The sequence below is a fragment of the Falco peregrinus genome, chromosome 8 (assembly GCF_023634155.1).
Source record: "Falco peregrinus isolate bFalPer1 chromosome 8, bFalPer1.pri, whole genome shotgun sequence".
In the NCBI taxonomy this organism is placed as follows: Eukaryota; Metazoa; Chordata; class Aves; order Falconiformes; family Falconidae; genus Falco; species Falco peregrinus.
In genome coordinates this window covers 13,768,226-13,787,359 of record NC_073728.1, presented here as the reverse complement: position 1 = coordinate 13,787,359, position 19,134 = coordinate 13,768,226, and the positions used below count along the sequence as shown (strand labels likewise).

The 19,134-nt window shown below is 36.5% G+C and overlaps 1 protein-coding gene across 6 annotated transcripts in view; it reads left to right on the top strand.

Annotated features, from left to right (window-relative positions):
• The window catches only part of CALCRL (calcitonin receptor like receptor), a 68,376-nt gene that overhangs the window by 4,067 nt on the left and 45,175 nt on the right, over window positions 1-19,134 (top strand). The window contains exon 2 of one of the 6 annotated variants that reach the window (XM_055812274.1): window positions 11,629-11,690. The exons of 4 other annotated variants lie outside the window; for them this stretch is intronic. The gene's annotated coding sequence lies outside the window, so the exon portion shown is untranslated. Of the gene's footprint in view, window positions 1-3,332; window positions 3,395-11,628; window positions 11,691-19,134 lie in introns of those variants that run through there. One more of the 6 variants, XM_027786212.2, reaches the window with a different exon arrangement.

Below are 19,134 nucleotides of genomic sequence, written 5' to 3'. Positions count from 1 at the left end.
GTTATCTTTATGAAGAATCCCATAGCCGGTATGGTACAATATAAGATCTTCTTAATTAAATTTCTTTTCATTAGAGCATTTGCTTTTAGCAATACTTTTTGTCCTGGTTTAGAATCTGGGCAAAACTGGAAGGTTAAACTTTTGCATTTTCAAAGTTTTGTTTCCACAGTTATCTTTCATGCATATCTGCCTTAGTCTTCCAAGCTTGTTTATACTGTTTACATTTTCCCAGCAAAGTCGTTCTTCTGCCCTAGTACTGTGCAAACACTTTCAATCATTGCTACAGTATATGCTGTCGAAAAGAACAGAAGTGATTTATTTGGAGTGGCTTTTCCTCGGAAAGATGCATTTGAAATGCACTTGACTGAATGTAATGCATTAAAATAAGACTTTCCATGAGAGAAACAACGTACTCCAAGAAAATACAACAGATTCTCAACCAGTGTAAATTTACATGTGTCTCTGAAGCTGTTGCCTTTTAATATAGAGTAGATGTCACCCAAGACTTTTCTGACAGTTTTTGGCCACTATCTGAGCTGTAGCTGACCGTTAAGATACTAACTGCATTTTAGAAAAATAAAACAATGCTGTATTTCTGAATTTATGCCTGGATCATGCAGGCCTTATTTAAAAAGTACTTGAAACACAATTAACCAGAGTTTTGTTTAATGAAGTCCGTACCAGTCTGACTTCCCCTATAATAACAAGTACAAGGAGTGAAACACAGTGATTAGTGCTTTTTAAAAAATTATTATGATCAAAGCATCTACCTTATATACTGTGGTATGCCATCAGCTTTATTTAGGCTGAATATCTTTTTAGTTCCTAAAAATGCTATCATCTTTTCCATATATTATTTGATAATTCTGAGTTTAAAAACTGCACAACTTGATGCTTGCGTGGGCATAAAGTGTCATTCTTTGTATTACCATTTAGATTTCCCCCTCAGTTTTTTCTCCCCTGTTACAGTGGTAAGATCTTGGAAATTAATTTTAATAATTTTTTTGGTTACTTTACTACTGGCAATGCTGGTAGAGTTTCATTAAAGTGAAGCAAATGATGTACTGAAAACATATTTGTTGTAACAAAACTCTTGTTTTAGGCCTTAAAAATATTTTTCATATTAATGATATCAGAAATTAATATAGTCTGTCTCCCAAAGTTGTGCTCTGTATGTAATCCTTCCTAGGTAGAAATTTAAAAATACGTATTTCAGAAATGAGTAAGAGCTTTAGACATCACACTGCTTTTCTCTATGGTTGCATCTATGTGTTAATTTACTGCCCTAAATGGAGCAAAAAATATGATACCATGCAACCTTTTATTAGTAAAATGGCACATTTTTGCAATTATTATCTTGAAATATTCTCTAGAATGGGGATATCTGCCCTTTTGTTTCTGTTAGTGAAATCCAGCAGGTGTCACTCTGGGGATTAAATAAGGAATATTTCACAAACAGAGATAAATTTCTTTGGGAGATGAAATGTAGAATTTAGAAGTATTTATTCTAATATATTTTTCCAGAACAATTTTTTGACCATGCCTGACTTTTTAATTTTTAAGTTTCTTTTTTAATTACGTGATTTAATGGGTGTATTCATCTTCCTGTGTATCCCTTTGAATATAAAAAATTACATAGTAGTTAGTGTCGGACTATACAATGAGGAGTTTTACTCACAGGTGTCGCTTTTGAAACTTAAAGAGGTGGGAATTGGTTGAATATTGCCTTTATGGTATTAAAAAATGCTTTTATCATCTCCTCTGGGAATCAAAATTATTCTTTTTGTCAGTGGAAATTCTAGTTGTGCAAGTAATATGTTTTTGGTTATGATGAATCCAAGGAGGTGCTCTGCAGTAGGCTGCTGCAAGTGAGCATATCTATTGAAATGGTCTACATACTGTTTTCTGTTTGAATTAGCTAAAATTGACATGATAGGTGGTTAATTATCCAAAGCTTCACAGTAAAAAAATTTGGAGAAGAGAAACTTTTTCACATTGCGCTGAGTTGCTAGCACAAAAAAGTCAATGCTGTGCTTTTTTGGGGAAAAAAAAGAAAAAGCCTTGTTGCACAGAGTGTTTGTTTGGGGAACGGTATAACAATGTATTTGTTGCACTGTGGTGGATTTTTACGAGTGTGTAACTTCATATTCTGTGGATTCAATTTTGTGTGGAATAGGAGCATGGTTCTTAAAAAATCATGAGTTTCTAGAGGGGATACTTGTTTATTTCCCATGCTGTGTTAATGCCACCTTGTACTGAAACAAATACCTCAGCAGGCAGCTTTGGGAGACAATCCACAAATACAAGTCTCTTTTCACGTAGAAAGTAGTTGTTTTCTATAAATACATGCATATATGCATGTAATTTTATATATACACAGACATTCATGCATATATATATTTACATATTTAATATATAATATATATAATATAAGAATATATATAAAATATATTAATATAAGATATTTAGATATCTTATACATTTTTTTTTTTTAATAATCTCATTATAGAACTTGTAACCTTAGGCCACTTTAAACAATCCAGTTTCCTTTCTCTCACTTCTTTCTCCTGTTTAAGCCCCCATCCTGTTCCGTTTTTTATTCTATTCAACTTCCTTTCCTGTGATGACTCTGGATGAGTCACTTTGCCAGGCATTAAGAATGTGGTTTGACAGTATTTCCAAAAACTTATCCTATACTGGCTCATGCAGATGAAATTAACCTCTGCCTTATCCTTCCTCTCAAAGAGAAATGTCTGTCTTCACATGTCTAGTTTCTTGGAAGGGAGAGGTGGGGGTGAGAACCCTTTCCATAAATGACTATGTATTGAAATTCATAACCATCTTCCTTGAAGAGGAACAACAGATGTGTGTGCCGTAACACAGTATCAAGATTGGTAACCTTTTTAAAATTGATTTAATATTTAGTTGGGGAAAAGTTAGTTTAAACAAGCTCAGGAAAGCCAGATTCAGGCCTTTTCCTGAGTGCTATTCAAATACTCTTTGCATGGCCACCAGTCTGCATTCTTAATCTTTTATTAAATGTGTTGTTTATTGCACCATAATACATTGAAGGCTACCAGGACTGTTCTTTTTTTCCATGTAACTAACAGGACTCGAAAAAAGCGCATGCTTAACACCAAGTGGGCACTTAAACACTGAACTAAATTGTAGCCTTTCTTGTGGTTATGTGCATGCCAGTGTAGTGTGGGGTTTTTTTGGTTTTTGTTATTTTTTTCCTGTTTTAGGAGGAGTGGGTGAAGAAAGATTTTTAACAAAATGTTTCAAATCTGTTAATTGTGTACACGCATCAGGAAATAAAAGCCTCTCCACTGAAAACAAACAAGGAAAATTATAGTCCTAAATAACAACTTTGGAAAATGATATGCAAATGAAGGTAAGAACTCCCAGCAAGTTAAACTCTGCTATTGAAATGTTCTCCTTACCCCATGTTGCTGGGGAATCTCATACTCCATCAGTTTTCACCAAGGGAGATCTGAAAGGTTATATCCCTTTTATCATTTTCTGTGTCTTATGTGTAATTAAGTCTTAAGTCTTATGTGTAGTTATGTCTTAAGTGTAATTAACATTAGCAGAAATTACACCGGTGAGCAAAGTAGAAGTAGAAAATGTGTTCATTTCTATTTGCTATTACAATGTAGGTTTTGTATAAAGTAAGTAATTGTTGTAGTCTGAAGATCAAGCAGTTCTGTCTGGAGTATAATCCTTGGGTATTCATTTATATTAATTTATATTTATGTTTAGTTTCCCATACTGGAAATGCTTAATTTCTGGCTAAAAGAGGTGATTTGAGCAGTTTTCAGATCTTGACTATGTCATTCTTAGATTGGTTACGGAAGTCACAGCATGGTCTTACAAGAGTGTTTATGTCCCCCCACCCTGCATGCTGGATGCTCTACCTCAGCATTTTCAGAGTTCCTAGGAAATTAGATAGAAACATATAATTCAGATGTTTTTAACCTTTTAGCATGAACCCATGAGGTAGCTGCTGGGCCTAAGCACTTTTTTTTTTTTTTTTTAAATTTCTTTCCCAATTATTTCAGAAGAGATTGTACAAGTAGATTTTCTTCTCTAGAGAAGATCCCTCTTCTAAAAACTATGCATGCAATCCAAGGGTAGAATTCAGCCAACGTAATTCAACTGGACACATTTTATTTAGAGCTGCAGAGATAAAATAGTCTGCTGACATGCTAAGCTTTTCCTAGAGTCACATTACAGCCCAGTGAAGGACATGGCAGTAATTCAGTGTTTGTTGGAAGGATGGCAAAATACTTATGCTGTCTCTGTGGGGGCACTGGGGCACCAGAGCATGTAAATGTGTACTGTCATCTGTAATATTCAGTGTATACAGTTAGGGTGAAGTCAGCACCAAAAGAACCCAGATTCAAAGCAGATTGTAGGGACCAATCACAATAAGTTTTCTAAGTCAGGTTAGGTAAGGGGAGGAAAAAGACTGGTGAAATACATTTTGTTCAATGAAGACGGACTGGCATGATAGTTATCTGTGATAACTCGGCTTCCTCAGGGAATGCACATTTCTCAAACCAAAGTGTTTGAAAATAGCAGTATACCATGCAGGAATGTGGGACTTCTTAAGTTGGAGGTTTGTTTTATTTTTTGCTGTTTCTTTAGCCCTTGTGTTTCCTAGATTTCCAAGCTTTTATATTTTTAAACATTTACAGCTTTTAAACAGAACAGTTGTCCAAATCCTCTTTCTTTGAGCATGAAATAACAGTAAAAAGATGAAGTCTGGTAGCAAGGAAGCAAGGAAGATTAAATGATGGAAGGAATGACAAATGCACAGAGAATAAAAAATCTGAACCTCAAAATGTAGTTCCCATAGGAAAGTAAACTGCGAACAAATCAGTAAATGGGATGATGTTGCCTTTAGCATGACCTTCTAATTGCAGAGACAAAGCTGAGTCAGGTATCCTGTGGTCAGTCAAAAGCCATTCTTTTACACACAGAACCACTTGGATAAACTGAAAGATTCCTTTAGATGGTGAGAAATCTGTGTTTGGAGTTATGTGTATGATATGAATTTACAGTACAGATGTGATATTAACTCTCTATTCAGTATTTTACTTTAGCAACAAGAGCAGATGTGGGGTTTCAGTACATGATCTAGTTAGATGCCAGTAACCGTGGTGCTGAGTTAGCTCATAATTTCTCATACAGAGTGAAGGTGAAACATCCAGTTGTCACGCATGGAAGACGGTTATTACCACAGCTCTTCTTCATCTATGTCAGGGAAGGCTTCTTCCCATTTCTGCTACCATGCTAGCTTTAAATAGATGAATAATAAGACTCCATGGTCTCTCAAATTTTAAACCTATGATTTTCCTTTTTCATTCCCATTCTTCCTGTCATTTGTTGCCCTTCATATGTAAAATGCTTCTCCTATCTTCTCAGTGTTTAAAAATCCTTCAGACATTTGTAGGTAAGTATTTTTGTCTTATTCAAGTTATGTGAAGGTGTGGGGTTGTTTTGTAAGGCTCCACATCCAGTTAACAGTCCATTCAAAACTCCTCCCAGTGTACCAGGGTCTTTTTCTCACCTCTGTGATGTGGCATGATTTGCGCACGTGCGATCCCACATTACATGGGTTCCTTTGCTGCCAAGTATCCGCTATTAAAAAAAATTGCTGAATGAGAGTAATACAGAGGAACAATGGGCTATTACAGGATGTTCAAGACAGGGTCATTACAGTATATTTTCTTGTGCAATCTTGTTATGAACAAGCTTAATATTTACCAGCTTGTTTCATTTTTCAGCACCCTGTTATTGGTGTTGTAAGGCTACTAACTACCCTTTTTCCAAGAAAGTTCAATTTAATGAAATACGAATTTTATTGAATAGCTCTGTGGAAAGCTGCTTTTCAATATTTATAATAAATCTATATATTTTGTAAGTATTCAATACCTATTTGTCATCACTGGTAATGAGAAAAAAAACCAGGAAATATTTCACTATCAGAGCGCATTTCCACATTTGTACATAGGTCTAGTGTACTTAACAAAACGAAATCACAGGATTTTATGATAGGCTGTTGAATTTGAAAGTCTAGACAGATAATTTAAAAGAAAAATACTTTGCTTTTGATGTTTGTAAAGCAAACAACTTGAGTGCTACTTTTTGTCAGACAGGGTATTTTTTCCATAATTTCCAGCATTTGTAATCCAGAAAGTCAGTTTGAATTAAAAGAGGAAGATAAGAAATTGTACCTAGTGGGCCTTTGAAACAACTGTGGAGTGTTTCTGTTATGTGTGATTAAATTAACAATTTTCTAGCTGAAGAACACCCACTAATGGGCACAATTGCAAACATTTAAGAAGGTTTCCAGCTAATGTGAAATAAGGAGTTCAAGCAAAAGGATTCAGTCAAATTTGAGAAGACGCAAATTTGGGATTGGGATCCAGGGATTAGTAGAATAGACTAGAAACCAATCCACAGGGATTTGGGATGCTGATGAAAACTGCATATGTTTTCAGCATTGTATGAAAATGTCTCAATCTTTAATCAAGACTCATCTTTTTTCTGTTGGAATAAACACAGCCTAATTTGGAATACAGGCTATATTTATGTAATAGGGTCTAACAAATGGAAAACTAAAGGGTACTGTAGGTCAGTATGAGGTTAGCAGAACTGTGAGGGGGAAGTCTGGCAGCTGTATATCCTACAGCATGTCTCAGTGCTGCCTTCTTTTGCATGCAAGGACAAAGGGGGGTGAGGGAATCTGCCACTAGAGGAGTAGACATGCGAGTCTGTTTTTTGCAGTGAGAAACATATTAACTGACATGAAATGTCAGTGGATGGGATTTGAATTCATGCTACTCATGAAAAGCTTTTTGAGACTGTGCAGCTTTTGTCCAGTTTGACAAATGGCTTATTGGAAGTGTTAGAGACCAACTGTTTTTCTTCAGCTCTCTGACTTCATTTGGCTTTTGACTCTTCAATTCTAAAAAATCCTTGAAGTCACAGGTAGTATGCTTGCATAGTTCCACTTAGTGAAACGATACGGATGATACACAGAGCACAAGACAAGGCCAAAGATGTGCAAATCCAGTAACAATTTAAAAGGAGTTATAAAGGGGGGGGTAAAGCTAGTGACTGGCAAGAAAATATTGAAGAGAAAGTGTGTGTTGGAGAAAATGTCTCTTGTCCACTGGGTCCACACCATTATTCCTTTTGAAAGCTGAGATGTAAAGGGTTCTCAGAAAACATTTACCTTGCCTAATATTATTTACAAATTTAACAAAAAATATTAATATATTGCTTGGTATAGGAAGGGGAGTGTGCACTGCCTAATGTAAAAATAAGGCAACTAATTAATGCCAGTCAACAACATTTCTGTCATTAACTGCAGCACAATAGTTAATATGTTCCTCCTAAACTACCACATGATATCATGTGCATGTATGTAAGCAGTTTTCTGAACTGAAAAAGCTCCAACAAATACATGTGGATTTCCAGAATCCATTTGTAACTTTTTAAAGCAAACACTTAAATGCTTAGAGCATTGAAGATGTCAAAAGAATTACATGTGATGATTTTTTAAATCAGCTGCGTTTTCTTAGAGGGTGACCATTTGAAAGAGCATTAGTTTTCCTGGGTGTACATCATGTCATGAAACAGACCACAAATGTGGTTGGAAATTATTTCTGTTGGGTTTCCAATGGGGTAACCTGCAACTGATGGCTGCAAATCTTTCTTTTGAGTCTCTAGTAAAAAATAAATTAGTTCCAGTCCCATAGAGGGGGATGAACTCAGCTTGTCACAGACAGACAGTTGTTTCCTGACATTGGGCACTTGGCTAACAACTTCCAGTGTTTGAAGATGTCACGGGTTATATGGATTTAGTGTTTGTGGCCCTTTGGGCTTAACAGGAAGGTCACCAAGTTATCAAGCAACTGCTGTCTGTTTGAAGAGATTCAGCTGACTTTCCTGCCTCACTGTTGGAGAACCTCAGCTTTCAAAGAGAAAACAGTGCTGCTCCTGTGACTTTGCCAGTATCTAGACCTTGTTTTCTAGCTAAAAACAGAAGGAAAAAAATTGAAGTGTAATTCTTTTATTCTCATTTCCTTTATGTTCTGCCTGATCCTATTGACTCTTCATCTAGCATAATCTCTGTGGGGCAATGAAATATATCTTCATTTCTTTTTCTGTGCTCTGAGAATCTGGGACTGCTGCCTTTCCAAAGCTGTCTGTATCCCCAGATCTTTAGAAGAAGGATTCCTACTTCTCTGCAATCCTCTGGAATAACTTACTGTGTTCTCCACATATAACCTGAGAGTGTATGTTGTAATAAAAGAAAGCACAGAATAATCCTTGCTCAGCAAACATATATGGATAATACAAAGGGCGGATGAGCCAGAAACCTTCTTCCTGCAGTAGACCTTTTGACTGACTTTATCCTGATTGCATGAGAGCGTGGTTATCAGACCTGTTTCTAGGTTGCATCTCTTTCAAAGAAGTGCAAGACATACATGTGGAAATTGCAGTTATCTGATCATTTGCAGGAATGTAACTACTTCTGTTTTTGTAGCCAGTGTTAAGGGTAACTAACACAAAATTAGAGTTGGTGGTTTGTTTTTCTTTCTTCCAAAATGTAACAAGCATGTTATTGTTCCTGATAGAAGAACCCTTCTCCCAGTCTTTCAATGAATTAACAATTTCCCTTGTTTTGTGTAAGGAAGGTAATCTTTGTAACATCCTGTTTTATTTACCAGCTATATCTGTAAGCACGAAAATCCTGTGGGTGAAGTTACAACACAGTGCTCCAGAAAGACAGAAATCCTTGATCTTTATTAGAAAACCCTGTTATTATTATTAGAAAAAGCTGTGACTCCTGTCAGGCATTTGTTTTAAATAGCACCACTTAATACTTTTTTCAAACTAGAAAAGGGTGAAGTGAGCCAAATGAAATCAGAGTCCTCTTGAATGTTCCCCAAAATTCAGGCTGTACCATTATGGCACATTGGTGAGGAGGAGTGAAAGAGTTTTATTACTGATCATTCTCTCTTTAAAGTTCACATGCCTCTGCAGTTCCTACTCTTTTGCTGGAGTTGGAATGAATGTACCAAAATAGTATGGAAAAAGGCTGCTCTTGCATTATTTCTTGTAGGCTTATAACCTGGGAGTATCTAAAACATCAGAAAGCCTGTTCACATGGGATTCCCTTTCAAATTTCCAGACCAACAAATCTGGAACATTAGCCAGAAAAGTGTGGATACTTACACAAATACAGAACTACAGCAGAACTTAAGGTTTTGGTATGGTGGGTTTTGGTTTTGTTTTTTTTGGAGGGACATTGTTTGTTTGTTTTGGGGTTGAGCTTTTTTTAGGTTGCAGTTCTTCGCTTGTCATTTTTTATATAAAGATATTTGCACAATTTTATCTCCTTTCTATTCTTTCACTCTTCTGAGCTGTGTAAGAAATGGCTTTATCTCCTTCCCTTGCTAATGATTTTTTATTCAGATAGATCATTCTCCATTCTCTTAGAGCTGTGTCATTTTTTTATGAACAACAGTCTGTTAAAGTGGAGAGTGATGAGAATTTTGGAGAATGAACTATAGAACCTGTTTATACTAATTTTGTAATTACGACTAGCACTACTGAAAATTACCTGAATTTAGTGTGTGGATATTATTTAAGAAAATGGTTTTTTCTGTGTTTAGTTTCAGGTAGATGTAATAATGAGTTTACATGCTATTTCTATATCAAATTCTCCTTACTAACAAATCTTTGCTAGATATAAATGTTTCATAGTTTTAGACACAGTTGACTACTTTGTTCAAATATTACTCTAGAAGTAAAATAAATGCAAAAATAACTCTGGCAAAGCTCTGTATTAAAACAGTGGCTACCATGAGAAAACAGCTTGTTTGCTAGACAGTATAGGTGATGAAGTTGTCAGTGCTATTGCTGTGTTAGTGTTCATCAGTAATTAATTCCATGGGTTGAAGAAGAGCGCTCAGAGACCATGTTATCATTCTAGCAGAGTCCTGCCAAGCAGCTGGTGCTGTTTCTTGTTTTTGTTTTTTTTCTCAGGGAAGTAGGATTGAGCTCACTGGGATTGTTTCTCATCTTTCACTGATATAAATTGGTGAACATAACCATTAAAAGAAAAACACATTTGACATACATTACCTGTATGGACAAATACCTATGATGCAGTGGTGACTCCTTCATGGTTCTTTGATTCTATAACAGGTAAACTAGTAAGATGTGTGATTTAAACTTTATTTATGACATTAGCATCCATATTCTCCTAAAATACAGCCTGATGATCACATAAGATTAAATTAATTTGCCTTTTAGAAAGAAAAACTCTTTTATCTATGTGATGAATGGGAGGGAAAAAACATTGGTCAGCACAGCTTGTGACTACAGAATGTATTAATTAGGGTGCTCTTAGAATTTATCATTATGTAGTTACATGTATTTTCCTGGGCAAAATTTACTTCTCTAGCACCTATGCACTGTTGCAGCTGTTCTGAGGAAATATTTGCATATAGGAATAATGTTCATAAGATTCCTCTATTAGGTGAGAGACTGATGACAATATATTCACTGTGAATAAGAAAGGGAAAATCCAGCTCTTGGCAAACTTAGTGTTTTTTCTGCACTGAGCAGACCTGCTCTAGCACCTTTGTGTCACCCTCAATTCAGCAAACAACGATGAGTACAAAACTGAACTTACTAGGTTAATTATTGTGCCTGTGTGCAATCAATAATATGGAGGAAGTTGCTTGTGTTTGGAAGAATGTTAAGTGTATAGAAAGCTACATGGCTTATCCAACTATGCTGCTACATATTTGATGAACTGAATTTCTTTGTCAATTCTTGATGCTTGGGCTTCAGCCCCAGTACCCTCCCACCCCGCCCAGTATAAACTTGAACAGAATTTTCCTGTCCATTTAATTTGCAGATCGGCTGCAATAAAAAAAGGATAATGGAAACCACGTGCCTCCAAAATCAGTCAGGTCAGAGAGGACTTGCTACTAATAGTCAGTTCTCGGGTCTGAGGTGGTTTAAGCATGTGCTTATATTTGTTGATAAACTTGGTTTTGTTTTCCTTTGCTCTTAATTTGTGAATTGGCTCCTAGCTTTTGCACCTAAGTAGCCTAGCTTTTACAAATTTTAAGTGGCTATTGGACAAATTTTATAACGCTAAGACCAGAAATTTGTTGGCTTAAGCAGTTTCAAGGCGCTGATGGTCTCTATAAACCATACCATATATTCATACCATATTCTATACATATTTGTACTTTGCAACTGTAGCTGTAGCTTGAGAAATGTTGTAAAACTGATAAATGTGCCAAGTCGCCATTAAACTAATGAAAACACACAAGTTTGTTTACACATACCGGGGCTGAGCTCTCTTTTTCCCACCATCACCTTCTCTCCAATCCTGATGGGTTTTTTTCTTCAGTTTTTAAAACTTTGTCTCCACAACAAATTGTTCATAAGACCAATTAATGTTGTGGAAACAGCTGTTTTTGATTTGTTAGCAGTGACATGTTTCAGGGATCAGAATATCACAGGGATATTTTTGCTGCACAACTCATGCTTTTCATTTATTTTAGAATACTTAATCCTGTTTCACAGGTATAATTGAACTGGAACCTTACACTCAAAATGGAGGATTTCCCATCTTGAAACAGATCTAGGTCAGTGCTTTAGCACCCTTCATTTGACTTCTGTCTGAACCCTGTGCATGGTGCTTCCTGAAATGAAAAAGTGTATGTGTTACCTTAAGAAACTGAATTTGTTTTTGCAATGCTTTGCATGAAGAAAAAATAAATTCTCCTTGGTGGTCTTGGAAACTACTTACTACTCTGAAACCCACATATCTTTATCTAACTACAAATTTAGCTAACAAAGATAGTATAATATTATCTAGGCTTTTAAAAAAGCCAGTGACTGAAAGCAGTTGAATGAAAGATCTTTAGTGTTTATGCGAGCTATATGCTGGGCTATATAAAGTAACACAGTATTTTTATAATTATCAGCCATTAATTGTGTTGACTTCCTCCTCCTCCTCGAATTAGCACAGAAAGGAAGGCATGCTTGTGTTTTGTTTAAAGCCTTGATCAAAAACAGCTCCCTACCTTTCTTTTTTACTTTTCTAAACTTTACCTGCTCATAAACGTTATCTGTCACAGTGACAAAATTAATGTTTGCCAGCTAGGCAGCACTCTTGTTAAAACTACAGCTTCAGTTCTCCAAGAATGCTAATGCAATGTGCGTACAAAGACCGTTAGAGCATCTAGCATTATTGAGGACAGGATCAGTACTTACCAGCTACTCTGATCTTGCTCCTTCCTACATCAGCATGAGAAGAGAATCGTATTAATAATGTAAGCATGAAGCATTCTGTATTTTAATAATTTCTGATGCCCTCAAGATGTTAGTTACATTTCAGTGAATTTTCTCTCATGGTGGCCTAAAGGCCAATGGAGTGTGGAAAAGAGTAAAATAAATGTAATCACATTTCCTGTAGTGAAGAAACTTTTCAGGGAAGAGTCATGATCACCTAGGCTTCTCCTTGGCCGAGAGAGCTGACAAGCCACAGAAGGACTTAAGGGGAGTAACACTTAAGAAATGACATTGAGAAGTCAATTCCCAATGTCTAACCAAGCTGCGAGAAGTAGCACAGGGAGAGTGATAAATGTGTGAAGACTTGCATTTGCAGTTGTCTCAGCAAGTCTGTCTCTGCAGTTAAGTCAAAAAAATCCAATCCAAATTAATGTTGGATGTACCAAAAAATGACAGGAGTTATAAACAAATGTTCACTGTTTTCAGCAGCTCATAGCACTTTTACCAGTTGCATGGGAGATAAATTGTGCTAAGGCTTGCATTTAGAAATTGTAGATTTTTATAATTTAAGCAGTTCTGCTTTCTTATTTCCGTGGTTTTTTAGTACAAACAAGAAATAATATGCAAATAACACTAAGTTACTGAAGTGCTGCATCCCTTGGACATAAATTCAGCTAATGCCACAAAAATATGCTCTGAAGAACAAAATTCTGAAATCCTTAGCTCAGATAATAGCTTTCTGCAATTATTCCTTAGTTAGCCCTGTGAGATATGGTAGATACTGTAGATACGGCTAGGATGAGGAATGCTAACAAACCTTAGGACGTAGCAGCAAGTACGTCATAACAACTTTTGCCAAGAAACTGATCCAATCCCACAGTGATCAGCTCCACCTATGTCACAGTCCTGTAGGAGAGAAAGGATGTTGCTTAGAGAAATGCACTTGAGGTATTTTCTGATAGAGTGGGGATACATGGGTTTTCAGTGAGAATTTGATATAAACCAGGTGGGTTTTTAAATTCTGGTTTTCTTGTGGATTTTTTTTTTTTTTTTGCCTTGAAGCCTAGATCAGGTTACCATAAAGAACACTGCATATTATACTGGTCAGATGTGAAATGCAAATAATATGAAAGTGAAGTATGGAATAGACTTTTCACAGCCTACCTTTTTGTTCCCAAGACAGACATCACATTTACACAGTGCAGTTTTCAAAGCTGACTACCTGAATATATCAAGAAATAAAAAGTAATTCAAAATCATAATTTGATTTTTATAGAGTAGGAATCTATAACTTAAAGTACAGCATCTTTCATAAATAAAATACTTTTAATAGTTAAAATAGTATTATATGAAGGCTCCACAAGCACACAGTGTGGTAATGAGTGATGTTCATAACACAATTCACACAGTTTTGGCTGTTCAAAGCTGCATTGTTAGGCTGCTGGCTGGGACTCAGGATATCCCTTACTGCTTTCAAAAAAAATCTCTTGGGCCTTTAATTTCCAGCTGAACAGGCACCAAAGGTCCATGGAAGAGACCTTGAACAAAACTTAGACCTAATACAACAATGCGGATGCATTTTTTTAATTTTTTTTTTTTTAATGCTTGATCTGATTGTTTTTTTCAGCTCTTACTTTTGTGATAAAAATATTTTATTTGAGAGAATTTATAAATTATTCAAGGCACTATCTAGATTTACAGCCTGATCTTATTTGAGCAAAATATGGCATTTCTTAAGTATATATTTCTTTGTCAAATATTGTCTCTACAAACATACATTTATTTCGAGCTCTTTTGGGAAGTAGATGAGGACGCTGGTGTACCGCTTTTATAAGATTATACCTTCAGAGCTGCCATTTTTAGGACTGTTAGCAAAGCCCAGCAGTGTCAATTATATTCAGAAGCAAGTGTCTAACCTCAACAGATGATACTTAAATAAAAAAAAATCTTTGTAGTGAAAGCATACCATCCTTTCCTCTACCTCCTTTCTCTACTTTCAAGATCATTTGAACCTTTTGGTCACTTAAACTCTGGGAGGAGCTGTTTCCTGTAAAAATTACTCCATATTTCTGCATTTATCCATGTTTCTGGTATACATTGTTTATAAAAAAAAGCCTGTGCAAACAGGACAAATTAAACACAGCCTACAGTACTCATCTGCCCTAGTGACTGTAATAGATTACAGTTGCTGGAAAACTGTACAAGTTGCATTTGCAGTGTTCTTCCAGCTGTCTCCTGGACTCTGGCAATGATGTTTCAGCTCTTTGTTGCAATCTCACCCAAAACTTTCATAGTGCTCTTCTGGTTTTTGTTAGGGTTTCTCTGAAAATTTTACTTACCAATTTGCCCTTTCTTTGAAGTCTTTGGAGGTGGCCCACTCTTTAAGTGTGACCCCCTTTTCACATGACCTTTGGTTTTGAATTGTTTGATTCTGCTCTGGGCATGTAATGACTTAGTGACTTTACTGAAACTGCTAGGAAACCCAAAACATAAACATGCTGTGTGTGTTTTTTTATTCTTCATCAAATTTTCATTTTGTTTTTTGTTGTGGTTTTTTTTTTTTCCTTTCTTTTTTCTTCCTGCTCCTTCAGCTAAGCTGTTTATAGGAAAGCCATTATTAGGGGAAGGATTTAGTGTTACATGTTTGGGGTGGGATGTGTTTACCCAGTACACAGGCATCTGCTACTGCCTGGGAAGCCCACCAGGTCTGGCTGCCTCCCTCCAGGATGTCCTGGAGACTTTGGGGCCAGGTTTGGCAAATGTCTCTTATACCCTCGGGGCATCTCAAAGGGCACTAGGAGCCTACCTGTGGGCAGGTGGACTTAGCCTTTGGTCTTGATCGCTCTCATTACTTACACATGTGAGCAGTTGCATTGGCAAGATGCAGGATGTATGTAGTTACATCTGTGTGTCTGCAGATTGCAACCGTGATGTAAGTGGAGTTGGTACTAGGGACTGACCATGCTACTAGCGGTTTGTATAAAAATAAAAATGAGAGGCAGTGGGTTTGTTTCTAATGTTTTTGCACTTTCTGCAATATTCATATGTGTTGTTCACCTTTTGCTGTTGTAAAAGATCAATTAAAAATGAAAGGAGAATCATTATTATGTTAGGCAGGTCTATTTTCACTGCACCAGCACGTGTTGTGAATGTCCCCAGGGTATTTTTTGGACAGTAAAATTGTTAGTGGTGCTGGTACTTAAAAAGCTATAATTAGCTTCTGAAGTTAACACCCTTTCAGTTCTATTGTTTTGCTTTGAGGCAGAGATTTGAGAAATCCTTGGTGTATCGTGACCATTATGAATAAATTTCCCCAACTAAAAGGACTGCAGAGTAGTTCAAAACCACTGTTAGTTTGAGAAAGTTCTTCAAAATCTAAATAAAAGAGGTAGAGCTGGGTGCAGGAGGTCACTTTAGGTAACCATCATACCTTCACTTCACTGTACAGGAGGAGCCTACTTCGTGTTTCTTAGGTGCAAAGAGAACGTTAAGGTAGGTTGTCTCCCTGAAATAACTGCTAACACTGGGAATTTCTTGTCGGAGATGTTCCTTTAAACTCAGCATCTGAAGTGTCCCCAGTGATACCACAGACATTAATGTCAAAATGATAGCTTGAGAACAGATTTTTGGTCTAAGACCATCTTACAGACAGATACATGCAGTTACAGATGAAAGACTGGTGTAGAAAATAAGTGACTGAGAATTTATTAGCAGAAATATTGGGTGATGTTTTCCTAACTTTTTGTTTGTCTGGGTTTTCTGTAACTTAGCCAATGGGCTTTTACTTTCTTTGCAGTTCCTTTGATGACAATCTCTACAGAAATGGATGGTAAATCCCTTGCTAATTGCTGAGTGGATAGTTAAACTTCAGATGTGACACTACATGTGATGTGATGGGCAAACCACATAAATTCTATTTTTTTTTCCCCAGACACATCAGGGGGTTTATTCCTTATATTCTTCAACATTTATCTGCAGTTTTTTGTAGGCCTCTCAAAAAACATAAATCAAAGTAGACTGAGTCTAAACACTACACTTCTCACTGATATTCACTCCTACAGAGAATGAAAATCATATCTGTATTAGCAATTGAAAGACATTTAGATTCTCAGGACTGTCCATCAGACATTAAGCTGGTTTAAACACTTCTCACAATAGGCATCGCTCTAAGAGCCAGGTATTGGTTAAGAATTTTTTCACAAAACCCTTACAGAAGAGAACAACTGACTCAACTCTCTGATTCAGGATCAGTATTCTTAATTATCTTACTTTAATCTTCCCGTTATGTTCTTTCTTGGTGTTTCTCTGTGACCTTAAGGGAAAAACTACATTGAAGGGTTTTTTGTGTTGTTTCTTGATTTTAGAACTGAACCCATTTTCTTCGTAGTGTAATCATTCTACATTCGGTAGCACTATATAGTTTCAGTAGCTGATTTGGCTCCCACGTTTGGATTAGTCTGAATTTCCCATCAATTTGGTTGTCTGATTTTCAACAGATGTTTTAGGGTCATCCTTCTTGTAATGTCTGACCCTCAGAGATGACCAGCCAAGTGGGGTTCAGAGTTCAGATCTCTGGGTGATGGCCACTTCAGATTTAAAGTGGTCTGGTCTTAAAAACACTCCTCAAAGGTTTTTTTAGCTTTTCCATAGCCTTGTAAAGTGGTGTAACGAGGCAGCCTGAGGGCTGATAATGACATCAAAATCAGAAGTTGTCTGATAGCAACAACATGGGAATTAATTAGTCTGGTCGTTGTAAATAATGCTTGCTGGTATCTCAGCATCTTAATTCATATCTTTTAGAATAGGACAAACCAAATATAGCAAAAGTTGTCATTGTCCCTCTTGACCAGGATCTGTATCTGATCAATTTTATGCTATGCTTAGACAAAGCAAAAAGTACTTTGCTTCCTAGTCCATAAAATGCTTATATGATATCTAGAATAATAATGCTGTCATTAAAATGCCACTAGTTTTGGAATGATGTGCAACAACTGTTTTGCAGTGCACAGTCAGTAAAAATTTGGGATGCTGCAAAAGAAGTGAAAAATAAAGAGGATTTTGTGATTTTTGTACACTGTCCTCATCATTGAGCAGTTATAAAATATGCTAGTGCAGTAGTTGTTTTCTGATGCTCTCCTGAGAAAGGGAAATATATTTATTGACTGGGTGGGGAGAAAACCAACCAGGCTTTATTCTTGCAAATTTTTATTTCTTTTGAGAAACCTGGAGATGTTAGCGCAATAAGAAGTTAGCTCATGAAATGTCACCTATTCTATGTGTGGTGTAGACCTGTAGCAATAGCCAAGCATTTTTATTTCTGTAAAATTATTCCCATGGTCAGTAAGACATACCTGTTATGGAATTAATTTGCCACCAAGGCTTCTATGCAGTTAAGAAGTAGTACAGAAATGTTATGATTGCTCTTGGTCCAGTTATGTACCTCACCAATAAAGCACTTGATAATTCCTTTTTTTTTTTGGGGGGGGTGGGGGGGGTGGGGAGGGGAAAGATAGCTGTTCTTGTAGCTTCAGAAGGGAACAGAATTCTCTCTCCACCATATATGCTGATTAATTCAAAACATCACATTCATTACCTGCTGTGTTTTGGCAAATATCCTGCTCTATCAACAGCAGGAGGAAGCCAATGCAGGCAAAATCTGGATTTCACCAAAGGAAGCTTGGCATAAGCCACCTTGATGGAAATAAATGCAGAAGGGGTTTTGTTTGTTTGTTTCTGAATGGTTCCCTTGCATGGAATCAGTTTAGTGATGTGTTTCCGTTGGCTCCAGCAATGTCAAGGCCATTGATGATGAAAGTTTTGTACTGTTTTTCCCCATTGCTTGGAAAATTCTCTCTCCTCCCCTCTGCAGCTCCCCCCGCCCCCCCCCCCCCCCCCCAACAAAATCCCTGCCAAGCAAGCAGCTGTGAACAAAACTTCTCAGTAAGATGAATTTGAAGTTTTGCATGCTCGGTGGAACAGGATACGCAAATACAGCTTTGAGAGGGTAACAGTTGAGGGGTGCAAGTCCAGACTCTCTGAATAAAATGCATGTGTGTGGAAAGATTGAGCCTTTTAAGGTGTCTTATTCAGTTAAAAGGTGCAGGAAAATATAAAAAAAAAATACATGTGAAGGTTATTTTTTCATAGTGAATTTTGGTGCCTCAGTCTGAGGTAAAGTGATGCCTGAAAGTTTGACGTCCAGGCTTTGCTATTGAAGTCAGCTAACAAAACTAGTGACTGCAGTTGCACCCAAGACACCAGCAGACCAATGGCAGGAACAGGTCTGTAGAATTATAAACTCAATTGAATATGTTTGAACTTAATTTTGATAGACCTCATCCCTCATCAAAGCTTCACATCAAATTCCATGCCTTTTGTTTCAGCCAGAGATTTTTTTAATGGAGTACAAATTCAGTATGAGAATTCTGGTATGGGTTTTTTTGTGGTTTTTTTTTTTTTTTTTCCCCTCCAGGAAGATAAATGCAGGATGTGTGTGCAGACAATATGGACACCTATATTAAAGCCACCTAATATTTTCCATGCTTGCAGTGGAAATTTTTGGTTGCTTGCAATTTTGACAAACTTTAACCGAGATTTTCCATTACAAGTTTCTGCCTTTATGTTGTTATTATTTTTACATTTGGAGGGGAGACAGTGTGCTTAAATGTGTAAATGACGTATGAATAACATTTAAATGTTATACAACTGGAATAGCTGTTCTTGACACTCATTGCTCTGCTGTAGCTATAGTGCTTGTAATGTTTTATTACATTTGGTATGTAATATTTCATGTTC